Here is a 12,073-nt window from a genome sequence, read left to right on the forward strand (position 1 = left end):
TAAAAACAATATGACTATGACAGAACTAGTAGGCAGAATTCCTACAAATTTCAACACCAAAATTCTACCAAAAAGCAACAAACTGAATGAATTCCATGTTGTTGTGTGCATGTACATCTTCAAGTGACTGTCATCTACGGGAATCTATGAACAATGGCAATTTTTAAACCCACTGACCAGCTCTGGACTAGAGCTTAATGGTTTCACAAACTGCCTAGAATAACAATTCTCAACCCATGGGGGAACCAACTTCATATCCACACAAATGTGTTCTCGATGACCAGCCACTGAAAACGCCACTAGTAAATGAGAGTCCATGAAAAAATTAATTTGAAAAGAAGATCTCATACTCAAAATGCTTTGGGAACCAATAATCTAGTAGAAAAACATTAGAATGTAAGATTCATGAGGGAAGAGGCTTATCTGTCTTGTGTATCACTGTATTCTCCATTAGGTACTCAATAAATATTTGTTGAAGCAATAAAATGAAACCTTCAAGATTGCAAATGGCCTTAAAGTTGTTCCAGTAATCAAAATGCAAAATTAAAAGACAAATTCTCAGGAGGCTGTATGAATAGGTGAAATTATGACAAAGAAGCATAAGTGAAGACAAATGTGAAGGAACACTTAGGGAAAAGCAATTCCAATTACACTTTTAGAATAATGTGTTCTAAGCTAAACTGCTCAATTGAGAAGTATCAGCTTAGACTGTTCCCTTAAGACACATGTTGCATGTTTCATCACAAAAGGCCCAGAAAATACTAGGCATTATCAGAAAGGACACTGGAAACAAAATAAAACTTGTGACCCTGCCTTTATGCAAAACCAGTGTCCAGAGTAAAATGTGTGTACTGCATGGTTTTGGTTGCCCACACTCTTTTTTTTTTTTAGGTCTTTTTACGGCCGCACTCGCGGCACATAGAGGGTCCCAGGCTAGGGGTCCAATTGGAGCTGTAGCTGCCAGCCCATGCCAGAGCCACGCCAGATCTGAGCCAAGTTTTCGACCTACACCACAGCTCATGGCAATGACAGATCCTCAACCCACCGAGCAAGGCCAGGGATTGAACCCACATCCTTATGGATGATAGTTGGGTTCATTAACTACCAAGCCACGACGAGAACTCCTGGTTGCCCACACTTTAAGGAGAGTCCTAAGAAATGACATTGAGTAGATAAATGGAAGAGCTTTCTAATGAGAGCCTAAAAACTAAAACTCTTTTATTCTGAGAGATGAAGATTTAAGGGAAAGGAGGAGGATAACTGAAGTATAGGTTTGTTCATCAAACCTTAAACACTAGAGAGGAGAGAGCAGCATTTTTGAAGTTTGAAGTAAAAGGTATGGACCAAAACAAAGAAACAAACAAACCTTCATCCATTAGTCAGAAAATACACTAAAATTTTTACCGGTAAAATAAAAAGTATAGTAATATCTACACTTATTCAAATCCAGAATTTTTTTTTAAAGGCTCGGAGGAAAATAAATAAATGGCTTGGAGGAACTGAGAACAAGAAATTGTCGCTAAACCCATGAGCTTACTTTCTCTCAGCATTGAAGCCATTGAATTTCAAATAACATTAAACTTGGTCATCCATTTTTCTTAACAATATTAAGTTCAGTAACAACAGATTAATAAAAGTTCAGTAACAGGACATCAAGGGAGCAGAGGCACTCCAAATTTAAGAAAAATCTGATCTCTATTCAGTATATCCTGTCTAATGACACAAGGAAGCAAATAATATGTCACAGATTTTTTTTTTTTTTTTTTTTTTGTCTTTTTGCCTTTTCTAGGGCGACTCCTGAGGCATATGGAGGTTCCCAGGCTAGAGGTCTAATCGGAGCTGTAGCCACCAGCCTACGCCAGAGCCACAGCAATGCAGGATCCGAGCCACATCTGCGACCTACACCACAGCTCATGGCAACGCCAGATCCTTAACCCACTAAGCAAGGCCAGGAATTGAACCTGCAACCTCATGGTTCCTAGTCAGATTCAGTAACCACTACACCATGACAGGAACTCCATGCCACAGATTTATACAATGTAAGTGAAAGACCACATGATTTAGGGAACACAGGGTTGTAAGACAACAAAATTAAGTTTCTTTGAATTTGCCACTGCTTATTGCATGAGGACTAAAAGGAAGGATGTGTGTATGTTTTACAACCTATAAGTGACCACTTTACCCTGCTGTCCTACATGACTGAATATGGCTTAGATATTAATATAATCTGTGTTCAAGTATTGTTATAATAGTTATGAGTTTAAAAATGGATAAATGAAAGTTACCTTTAGCTTTCTATTTTAGAAAGGGCATCCCAGGGGATAATAAAGCAAAAAATAACTCAAGCTGTACTAAACACAGAGATAGAGACAGAGAGATTACTCAGCAAATACTGACAAAGTACTTGAGCTGGTTCCTAGGTGGGAGAGCTTCTGTACCAGGAATGGAAGCTGGGTAAGAGGAATGAGCAGGCAAGCACAGGAGTAAGCTGCTGCTCTCGTGACCTGCAGGAGCTTCAGGCTGGACTCTGCCAGGAACACTGATCGGAAAGAGACACTGCTTCTATGGGTGGAAGAGAAGGGAGCTCAATGAAACTTTAACTGGATCTAAGGAAACAGAAAAAAAGAATTCCTTGTTCATGGACCCAGAATGAGGCTTCAGCCTGGGAATAGTAGAGCTAAAAGAATAAGAATAAAAATCTGTGAGCCACAGATAAGTAGCTTTCACCCCTATGCTGTCACCAATTACTTGTGTAAGGATCTTGAGCAAGCCTTGGTTTAATGTGTAAAATTAAACTAACTTGAAAGATCTCTGAGTCCTTGAACAGGCTAGACTATAGCAACTGGGCAAGTTAATCTAGAACTATTGGATTTTGCAGAAAAAGTAATTCCCAAAGTAGACAAGCAGACTCTTTACCATATATATATACCACTGCCTTCCCGAATACACATCTGAGGCCTGCGGATAGGTCTAAGGGACCCCAGTCACAGACTTTCTGAGTCAGTGGCCAACACTTCATTTCATGAGGTACCTGATATTCTAATCATTAGCAAAAAAAAAAAAAAACCCAAAACCAAACAAGTGAAAACAGCCCAAAGAGATCCTCAACAGTATACAAGAAAACAAGAGACCCAGTGGACCCAGGCACAACAACAGAGCAATTGGCTTGACTTTTCCACTGTCTGGTCTCAGTTCCACCAAGGCACACTTTGCCAGAATGGCTGCTGTAAAACACTTATCTGATCAGAGACATCCCTACTCAAAATCCCTGCCACCTGCAGAACAGAGCTCAAACCCTTCTCCCAGGATGCAGAATGCAACCCCATCTGGTTTGTGCCCACTTCTCCAGCCACTTCCCAGTGCACCTTTTGGTCATGGGCAGTTCTCGCAAACTCTGTCACGCCTGGGTGTCAGAGCTCAAGCTATTCCCCTGACTCACTCCAAACATACATCTGCCTGAGAACTCCTCCTCAGCCCCAAGCTCCTGCTCCAGGGTCCCTCCTCCTGGATGCCCTCTCTGAGTCCTCTGCCCTTCTCCTCCTCCCTGCCTCTATGGCAACACTTCCCACAGCAGACTGGGATCCTACGTTTTCTTATCAGTCTGTGAGCCTCTACAACATTGGGGTTGCTTCCTTGACCTTTACATCCAGGAACTAACACACACCTGGCTCCCAATGGCACATAGGCTGTCACTGCTCTCACCCCTCCCAGAAACATTCCTTGAGGCCTCTCCAAACCCTGGCTGAGGCACCTGCCTGCCCTGCCTGCCCTGCCCTCATTGCCCAAGGTGTCCCTTACCCGGAGGCAGCTTCTCTTCTCCCCCTCCAGGCCTTCCACCCCAATCAAAAATCCCATTCCCAGGAAGAGAATTACATTTGCAAGCATTCTAACAAAGACTCACAGGATGTCAGAGCTGCAGGGGACCTCAGAAATGACCTGGTCCAGTGGCTTCCAAATGCCCGTCTGCAGACTGCTGCTGGACTGACTGCAAAAGAATAACATGGGGAGTGACTTTAAAACACAGAACCCCAGACTTCACTGTGGAAATTCTGATTCAATAGGTCTGAAATGGATCCCTTCCTTGCATTTTTTTTTTTCTTTTTGGCCACCCCAAAACATAGGGAATTCCTAGGCCAGGGATCAGATCCGAGCCATGGTTACAGCCTATGCCACAGCTGCAGCAATGCCAGATCCTTAACCCACTGTGCTGGGCCGGGGATCAAACTGGTGTCCTGGCACTGCAGAGAAGCTGCCGATCCTGTTGCACCACAATTGGAACTCTAATCCCTGCCTTTTTAAAAAAACTTCCAGTTGATTCCAGAGCATTAATCCAACCTCTTCACTTCTCTCTTTTTTCCTTTTCTTCTTTTTTTTTTTCCAACCTCTTCATTTTATACATGAAGAATTGAGGTTCAGAAAGGGAAAGTTAATCCATCAAACAATTACCAAATGCCAAGACCTATGCCTGGCACTGAGGGCACAAAGGGAAGGCCCTGACCCTGTTCTTGAAGCCCTCTCCACCATACCCCACTGAAAACATCCGGCAGCCACATACCTGTGGTGCCACCAAAGGCTCATCAAGGGGACACAGGCTTCCTATAGGCAAGGAAGAAGGTAGGACTTTCTCTGACTGCCCTTGTCAGCAGTCACCTCACCTCCACCCCTCATGCTCTCTTTTGTTTCAATTATTCCTCCTCATGGCATAATTTCATAACTTTACTATTGTTATTTCAGTAAAATGTTCTCTTTTCTGCTATTTCACAAGCCTCACCCTAGACACTCACTAAATTATATCCAACTCTAGACTTGCATAGGCATCTCAAATCTAGTATGGATTTCTACTTGCATAGGCATCTCAAATCTAGTATATCCAGGAGTTCCCTTGTGGCACAGCAGGTAAAGGATCTGGCATCACTGCAGCGGCTTGGGTCACTGCTGTGGTGTGGGAACATCCACACGTTGAGGGTGTGGCCAAAAAAAAAAAAAAAAAAAAAAGCCAAAAACTCATGTGTCCAAAATCTAACTCTTGATTTCCTCCTACAGCCTTTTACATTTCAGTAAATGACAACTCTATCCTTCTCGTTGCTTAGGCCAAACCCCGGCATCCTTGAGTCCTCTCCTTCCCTCATACCTTTCATCCAGTCCATACGCAGATCCTGTCAATGCTTCCTTCAAAATATATCCAAAGCCAACCACTTCTTACCACCTGCAAAGATCTTCTCTCTCCTGAGTTCCCACAAAAGCCCGCTGACAGGTCGTGCTTCTACCCTTGCCTCCACTACTCACTCTCAACACAGTGGTGCTTTTAAAACATCCACCAGATCAGGTTCCTCTTCTCCTTAAAACCATTCAACATCGTCCTATCTCAGGCAGAGTAAAATCCAGTCTTCACCCCAGACACATAGGTTGGACTGATCTAACTGCCCTCTGTCTCCTCCACCTCTCTCTCTGCTGCCTGGTCTGCTCCAGACTCCTTACTGTTCTTCAGCCAGAGAGGGCATGCTCCTGCTCAGGGCCTCTGCATTTACTATTCCCTCTGCTCCAAATGTTCTTCCTTTCAGGTCTCTGTGGGCTCACTCCTCACTTCCTTCAGGTCTTTATTCAAACATCACTTTGTCAGGAGCCTTCCACGACTACTGGATATAAGATACCAACCCCCCTCTCTCACCATCAATCTCTGTCCCTTTAGTCTGCTCTGTTTTTCCTTATAGTCCTTATACCATATGACACGTCATGTAATTGCTCATTTATTTACTGTCTGTTTATAAGCTCCAGTGTGCTTATAAAGGTAACCCACCATTAGAAAGGAAAAATGATGTGACAGGCTTATCTGTCCCAAACTAAGATTATTCAAGGATAGTCACAGGTTCCTAAGCATTTTTATTACCAAACAGCTGGCAAAATTGCAATGTTATTTGTGCTTAGCTTTCTTAAACTTTTTATAAATAGGAAGACCTTAAGTGGTGATGGAGCCTTGCCAGTGGGAAACGGTCTATCTGAAGTAGCACTTGTCTATGAATCCTGGGCTCTTGCAGGGCTGTTTAAGTTAAATATTTTATTGGAGTTCCTTTTGTGTGGCAGTGGAAATAAATCTGACTGGTAACCATGAGGTTGTAGGTTCAATCCCTGGCCTCACTCAGTGGGTTAAGGATCCAATGTTGTTGTGAGTTGTGGTGCAAGTCACAGATGCAGCTCGGACCCTGCGTTGCTGTGGCTGTGGCATAGGCTGGCACCTGTAGCTCCAATTCTTCCCCTAACCTAGGAACCTCCACATGTCACGGGTGTGGCCCTAAAAAGCAAAAAAAGAAAAAGAAAAAGAAAAAAGTTAAATATTTTATCAGTGGAAAGTGTCTACTGGCCAATGTCTCCACAATACAGTCATCTGTCTTGAGGATGGACCCAGAGGAGAGGGAGGGAACTCTCCATTCCCTCTGAGGACCACAGGTAAGAGGACATAGGGTGGTCTTGAGTCTTAAGGAAAGAGGATACAACTCTGTGAATATACCAAAAACTATTTAATATGCCCTTTAAATAAATGAATTGTATGTCACATGAATTACATCTCATCAAGCTGTTATTTTTTTTTTCAAGCTCTTATATTTTTAGAAAAGATAAAAAGAAATAGAAAGGAAAGGAATTAGGATAATAAAACACCATGCAGCTGATTGAGAGGATACAAGTGGAAACTATGTATGGGTGACAAAGTCTAGGCAGAGCTAAGAACTGAGATAAAAACAAATACTCTGTAACCAGCAGCCCCTTTACTTTTTATTACTTGCAAACAGATCTCAGCACTAATGGGCACTGTACTTTGTTAAAAAGGAACAAAACCCAGAGACTGAGGAAAAAAGGGAGACAGAACTTCTCTTGTTCACACGCCATCACACATCTCTCCCACTGAACTTTATAAAAGCATCATCTCTTGGTGGTAGGGACCTCTAAATTTAAGCAAGAAGCCAGTAGCTTCAGACCTGCTGGGAACCAAGCCTCTGCTCATGGACAAAAGGGCCCCAGACTCTGCAGAATCACTCTTTCCCCAGCTCTGGTACCCATGCGTTTGGTGGCTCTGGGTGTGCCACCAACCTCATCTACCACAGGCAAACTACAGTCCCAAAGATACTAAAATTTTAAGGTTGGGGTGGGGAACAAATGTGCTATTGGTGTTGGGCTATCTCTGCAGTTCCCTTAGATCACTAAGGAATGTAGGAGCTGGTGAGCCAAGAGCCTGGTAAAGGGTTCCTCTCCCTGCCAGGTACTCTGCTCTCACTCCCCTTTTCTTTCTCTGATACCTCCACACACACATATATATACTCTTCTCCTTTCCACTCCTCTCTGCCTAACACCTTCTTCCACGCCCTTCTCCATCCCTCAATCCCTTTCTCTCTCCCCGCCAACCCTCCTTCAAACATGTTCTTCTTTGTCCCCTTCTCTCTCTTCTCTCTTTCCCTTCTTTTTTTTTTTTGTTTTTTTTTTTGTTTTTTTTGTTTTTTTTTTTTTTTTTGTGTGTGTGTGTGTGTGTGTGTTTTGCTCCCATGGCATGTGGAGGTTCCCAGGCTAGGGGTCGAATCGGAGCTGTTGCCACCAGCCTACGCCAGAGCCGCAGCAACGCAGGATCCAAGGCACATCTGCGACCTACACCACAGCTCACGGCAACGCCAGATCGTTAACCCACTGAGGAAGGCCAGGGATCAAACCCACAACCTCATGGTTCCTAGTTGGATTCGTTAACCACTGCACCACGACAGGAACTCCTCTCTCTCCCTTCTCAAAAGAGATCTGGGTGGGCTCTCCCACCATGGTTGCTCCAAGGGCAGCTAGCCTCCTGCAGGAAAGCAGGAGAATAGCCAAGGAAGCTTTTCACCAACAATCCAGCATAGCAATGAACCCAACATCCAGGTGTTCACATGTGTGCCCACTGTGTATGTACCTGGTGATCCATGGGAATGATAGAGAATATGTCTGTCTCTATCACAGGATACCCTACATACCTTTCCACCATCAAACACAGTGGAATATTTATTAAACATCCTTAACTTTTTATGGTACTATCTGTGAAATTCTTACAAGTAAAATGATGTGATCTCTGAGATTTGCCTCAAATTAACACAGGGCAGGAGGAAGAGAGCAGGGAGAGTATAATATAAATGAAACAAAACTGTCCATGAATTGATAACTGTTGGACCTGTGCGAGGCGTGCGTGTGGGTTTATCATATTATTTTCTCTACATATGCACACTTCAACACACTAGGGACCAGATTCTTAGACAGCAAACTCTAAGGGTCCAACTAGATAAGCACCAAGGTCATACCAATTAGGATGGCTATCATCAAAAAACCAGAAAATAGCAAGTGTTGGTGAGAAAGTGGAGAAATTGGAATTCCTGTGAATTGCTGGTGGGAATGTAGTGTGGATACTATGGAAAACAGTATGGCAGTTCCTAAGAAAAATTATACATAGTGGATCTAACACTTCCACTTCTTGATACAGACCCAAAAGAATTGAAAGGGGTCTCAAAGAGGTCTCTCTCCTTTTTTTTTTTTTTCTTTTGTCTTTTTTAGGGCCGCACCCTCGACATATGGAGGTTCCCAGGCTAGGGGTCTAATCGGAGCTACAGCTGCTAGCCTACACCAGGGCCACAGAAACTTAGGATCCGAGCCGCATCTGTGACCTACACCACAGCTCACAGTAACGCCAGATCCTTAACCCACTGAGCAAGGCCAGGGATTGAACCTGTAACCTCATGGTTCCTAGTCGGATTCATTAACCACTGAGCTACGACAGGAACTCCACAAAGAGGTCTCTTGTACATCTATGTTCATAGCGACATAATTTTCAATATTCAAAAGGTGCAAACAACCCAAGTATCCATCAATGGATGAGCGGATAAACAAAACATGATATAAATATACAATGGAATACTATTCAGCCATAAAAAAAAATTAATGTCAGAATTCCCGTTGTGGCTCAGCGGTTAATAAGCCTGACTAGTACCCATGAGGACTTGGGTTCAATCCCTGGCCTCATTCAGTGGATTAAGGATCCAGCACTGCCGTGAGCTGTGGTGTAGGTTGAAGACGCAGCTCAGATCCTGCAGTGCCATGGTGTAGGCTGGCAGCTACAGCTCCGATTCGACCCCTAGCCTGGGAACCTCCATATGCCTCAGGTGCAGCCCTAAAAAGACAAAAAATAGTAATAATAATGCCATTTGCAGCAACATAGATGCAACTATAGATTCTCATACTAAGTGAAGTTAGAAAGAAAAAGACAAATACTATATAATATCACTTATACGTGGAATCTAAAATATGGCACAAATAGGAGTTCCCGTCGTGGCGCAGTGGTTAACGAATCCGACTAGGAACCATGAGGTTGCGGGTTCAGTCCCTGGCCTTGCTCAGTGGGTTAACGATCCGGCGTTGCCGTGAGCTGTGGTGTAGGTTGCAGACACGGCTCGGATCCCGCATTGCTGTGGCTCTGGCGTAGGCTGGTGGCAACAGCTCCGATTCGACCCCTAGCCTGGGAACCTCCATATGCCGCAGGAGCGGCCCAAGAAATAGCAAAAAGACAAAAAAATAAAATAAAATAAAATAATAAATAAATAAATAAATAAATAAATAAATAAAATATGGCACAAATAAACCTATCTACAAAACAGAAACAGACTCACAAACACAGAGAATAGACTTGTACATGCCAAGAGGGAGAGGGGGAGGGAGTGGGATGGACTGGGAGTTTGTTATAGCAGATGGAAACTATTACATTTAGAATGGATAAGCAATGAGGTCCTACTGTATAGCACAGGGAATTCTATCCAGTCTCTTGGGATGGACCATGATGGAAAATAACATAAGAAAGGGAATGTACATATATGTATGATTGGGGCACTTTGCTGTACAGAAGAAATGGACACGACACTGTAAATCAACTATAATTTTTAAAAATGTATTAAATCAGGAGTTTCTGTTGTGGCTCAGTGGGTTACAAACCCTACTAGTATCCATGAGGTTGCGGGTTCAATCCCTGGCCTTGTTCAGTGGGTTAAGGATCTGGCATTGCCGTGAGCTGTGGTGTAGGCTGGCAGCTGCAGCTCTGATTCACCCCCTAGACTGGGAACTCCCATATGCCACACGTGCAGCCCTAAAAAGAAAAAAAAAAAAGATTTTTAAAAGGGATGAAATTCTGATACACGCTAAAACACAGATTAACCTTAAAGACAGTATTCTAAATGAAATAAACCAAATACAAAAGGACAAATGCTGTGTGATTCCACTTAACGAAGTACCTGGAGTAGCCAAATTCATAGAGTCCACATCAGAACAGTGGTTACCAGAGGATAAGGGGAGAAGGGACAAGGTGTTGTTATCTAATGGGTAAAGAGTTTCAGTCTGGGATGATGAAACGGTTCTAGGGATGGATAGTGGTGACGGTTATGTGAATGTACTTAATGCCACTGAACAGTACACTTAAAAGTGGTTAAAATGTGTCAATCAACTACATTTCCATAACAAATAATAATAATGACAAAAACACTCCAATAAAAAATTCCTGGATTCCTTTAGGAATGGTTAAAATGATCAATTTTGTTACATATGTTTCACCACATTATAAAAATAACTACCATGGAACATTAGAAAAAAACCCGTTGTGTCCAAACTCTCAGCTCATCAAGACCAGTTCAAGTCAGCCTAGAAATCATACCTCAGTGAGGTTCTCAAAACAAGGGTGTGGTGAGTGTTGCTGGGGGTGTAGAGCTGTGAAGAAAGGAATAACTTCTACCTAGGCACATGGTCTAGTTTCCAAACACCACCTAGGGAAAGAAGAAAAATAAAATGCTTTTTAATAGGCCTGAAGGTAAATGTTAAAATTAACAATAATAATAATAATAATTTCTAAACGTGTAGGTCATATCCTGAGAAAAATCTCCACACACACTTCAAAGCAGGCTTCAAATGTAGTCAAAGATAAAAGTTTCCCCAGTCCCAGATCTTCTCCCTTTTACCCATCACAGTGTGGTGGTTCAGAGCCCAGACTCTCTGTGGGTCGAATCCTAGATCTACCACATGTGAGCTTGAGCAGGATTCTTCATGCCTCTGTGTCTCATATGTAAAATGGCGCTTACAGTTTCCCCATATGTAAAATGCAGGTTATAGGGATTAAATGAGTTAATATTTGTAAACCTCTTACAACACTGCCTTAAACATAGCAAATGCATGTATTTGCTAAGTATTATGCCACCAGCCTCGGTGGCTAGCAAACTTTACTTCATAATTTTTCAGAGTGCTACCTGAAGACTACCAAATCGAAGGCTGACAAGAAGTATGCGTGGGGACAGAGACAGGGTAAGTGAAGACCAGTCACCCCTCCTCACAGCTCATCCTCCAGCACTCAGCTCAGGAGGGCTGATGAAGCAGAGTGAGCAGAGGGTCACAGAGTGGGCTAGGGGACCCAGAGGCAAAAAGGCTGGGGGAAAGTCACAGGAGAGGCAGGAAAGGGACAAGCACCAAGCAGGAGATGAGAATGAAAGAAGACATTCTACTAGAAAGCTGGCAGACCCTTTTTTTTTCTTTTCTTTCTTCCTTTTTTTTTTTTTTTTTTTTTTTAAGTAGTCCAAAACTGTAGCTGAACATCAGAATCACCTCAAGGACTTCAGAAACTATCCCAAGATTAAAGCTAGTGTGGAGAAAACTAGTTGACAGCCCATCAGGTGCAGTTACCCGCAAATGACAGAATAAAAAGTCTCATTTCTAATTCTGCTTGCTCTCATTCTAACTCTCCATTCCCTCACTTGACTTCATTTTTTGTTGTTTTTTTCTCTTTTCTAGAGCCGCAACCACAGCATATGGCGATTCCCAGGCTAGGGGTCTAATCGGAGGCTGTAGCCACTGGCCTACACCACAGCCACAGAAACACGGGATCCAAGCCGCGTCTGCGACCTACACCACGGCTCACAGCAAAGCCGGATCCTTAACCCACTGAGCAAGGCCAGGGATTGAACCCGCAACCTCATGGTTCCTAGTCGGATTCGCTAACCACTGAGCCACAAGAAGAACTCCCACTTGACTTCATTTTTGT

At 43.1% G+C, this 12,073-nt stretch overlaps 1 protein-coding gene across 8 annotated transcripts in view; it reads right to left on the reverse strand.

Moving 5' to 3' along the window:
* ZNF592 (zinc finger protein 592) overlaps window positions 1-12,073 on the reverse strand; it is a 59,982-nt gene that overhangs the window by 34,198 nt on the left and 13,711 nt on the right. For 3 of the 8 annotated variants that reach the window (XR_014810386.1, XR_014810387.1, XM_084968461.1), the window contains exon 2: window positions 3,902-3,985. The gene's annotated coding sequence lies outside the window, so the exon portion shown is untranslated. Of the gene's footprint in view, window positions 1-3,901; window positions 3,986-10,699; window positions 10,809-12,073 lie in introns of all 8 variants that reach the window. The other 5 variants (XR_014810389.1, XM_021098903.2, XM_084968462.1 and 2 more) reach the window with 2 other exon arrangements.

This window comes from Sus scrofa, chromosome 7 (genome assembly GCF_054392235.1).
Source record: "Sus scrofa isolate SSC_HxYL_T2T_F1_AM1 chromosome 7, Sscrofa_HxYL_maternal_Yorkshire_Landrace_v2.0, whole genome shotgun sequence".
Classification (NCBI taxonomy): domain Eukaryota; kingdom Metazoa; phylum Chordata; class Mammalia; order Artiodactyla; family Suidae; genus Sus; species Sus scrofa.